Here is a 2,370-nt window from a genome sequence, read left to right as displayed (position 1 = left end):
CCCACCCCCACACTTTCTAGTCACCCTGGCTGGTAGGAGTAGAACTTTCCTTACAAATTCAGGAAGAGAAGTGGAGATTTTTGTAGGTTATTTGAAAGTGGCTCCCCAAGCACTGCCGCCCCAGGGAGGGGCCAGAATGCTGCTTTTTCAGCCTCTTGCCTGGGTCCTGACCGGGTGCTGGCCAGTCCTTCCCCCGCAAGTTTATGGTCAGCTCCCAGTTTGTTACTGGAAAACCTTCGCAGTCCAACTTGAGCTTGAATACTGTCCTTTCAGATTTGTCCTAGGAGGTTAATGACTATTAATGTGAATTAAAATAATAGCTTATATTATGTATAATACACTTTAGATATGTGCTATATCTACTTATGTAGATACATACACATATATACAAACTATCTAGTACATATTATATAGCATATGCTAAAGATATACTACAGGGGTGGGCAAAAGTAGGTTTATGGCCCTGAGTATGTGAAGCAAAGTTTATTCTTGTATTATTTATTAATTATTTTATCATTTTTCACATAAACAACTGTAAACTTACCTTTTCCCACCCCCTGTATATGCAACATACACTCTATGTTGCATAACATATGTTATATAGTATACCAATGAAAGCTTTCTAGGGCTTATGATAAACCAGCCACTAAGCCAGACATTTTACCTAAATTTTCCCATTTAGTTCAGCCCAACAACAAAAAAATCAATGAATAAATAAAATGAAGCTTAGAGAGTTAAGTAATTTGCCTAATGTCGCAGACCTTACTGTTGGCTCATGTGGGATTCAGACCCAGATTTTAAATTCTAACCTAGGCCCTTAATATACACCTCCATATACACAAAGCTATAGCACATCACCTTTTCTTAAGCCAGGAATATCTGAGAATATTGGAAATATTCCTTAAGTGGGACTATCTCTCCGAGGTGCGCGGGGTCAGTACGTGTGGGGCTGAGATGGAGATGTTGTTTATGTGCTAATGGTAGTAAAAGAGAAGGGCCCCAAACAGAAGATCTATGTAGCTCTCTACTGCGTGCCTTGCTTCTGGCAGCGGGTTGGCACATAGTACATGCTCAGTAAAGCATCCCTCCTCTTGCCTGTCAGCTGCTGAGTCATCACCCCTCTGTGTTCTTTTCTTTCTTCTTCTCTCCCAGGGATGCTCAAGGAGAAAGGAACATACTTCATACTTGCTGGTTTTTCAAATGAGCTGAGATGTGCTGCTTTATAAACGCCACGCAGATGCTTGGAAAGGCAGGCAATCATTAGTCTCAGTGGCACGAACATCCTGTTTCAGGGAAATTGGTTTCTCATGTCCAGCGGAGGAAGTCCCCACTGACTTTACACTGGATCGCAGAGGGCAGCAAGACCGGTTCTTTGAAGCTTCGTTGACATCGACACACACCCACCCTTGAGGAGGTGCAGCTAAATTCAAAATGACGACTGGGGGCCCAGACCCAGCCCTCACTCTCCCTCACTTGGCGGCTACCCTGGCTCACTACTTAGTGTCTGTGAGTCACCGCCAGGGATCCTGCCGGGAATTACTGATGAGAGATCCCAAGTGTCTCAGAAGTGCCCGCCATCATTACTGAGACGGGCCCAGGCCCTGCGTGGTTCTGGGAAATCTTACCAAGACCTGAAGGGATAATTATACTCCGGCCCTCACACCAGTGACCGCCGGTGACAAAGTGTCTGTGCGTTTGCATGTGTGATGAGGGCAGGGCGGGTGGAGGAGTCCGTAGAAGGACAACATCAGGTTTCTCTGTGCTGAAAACACAAAACTCTTTCAAAAAGCTCCAACAGGGATAAAGTTCTGTGCATTGAAGCTTTGGAGAATCTTGGGTGTGAGTCCTAGACCCGCTTTCTGGTTGTGGAAACTTGGAGACTTACTCTCCACATCTGTGGAAGGGGCGGTGTTGGAACCGACCTCAGTAAAGCTCAAGCTTCATGGAAATAGGAGTCATAACAGTAGCCTACTCCCTGGGGTTGCTGTGGGAATAACACACACACAGCAATGTGCTCTGTCAATGTTACTCCATAGCGTCACTGCATCGCAGGCCCGGGTTTTTGCAAACTCCATACAAGAGAAACAACTTAGATGTGTCAATTACTATTTCTTGTGTTCAATTTATTATTGCAATTGTGACTCAGGAAACTATCCTATATAATAAAGAGGTAATATGCTCATTTGTCCGTTACAGTGTCCGAGTCACGACCAGTCAACGGGTTGCACACTCCCAGGAGGTGGGACTTCCGCACCCAGCGGAGGCTCGCCCAGGCCTGCCCAGCGCTAAGGTCCCGCCCAGTGCTGAGGTGATGCTGTCTGCCCGCATCCCTGGCCAGGGACGTGACTCTGCCTGCCTGTGTCCCTGACA

The sequence above is a fragment of the Myotis davidii genome, unplaced genomic scaffold (genome assembly GCF_000327345.1).
Source record: "Myotis davidii unplaced genomic scaffold, ASM32734v1 scaffold27, whole genome shotgun sequence".
Classification (NCBI taxonomy): Eukaryota; Metazoa; Chordata; class Mammalia; order Chiroptera; family Vespertilionidae; genus Myotis; species Myotis davidii.
The sequence above is the reverse complement of the archived record's forward strand: the minus strand, read 5'-3'. Positions refer to the sequence as shown.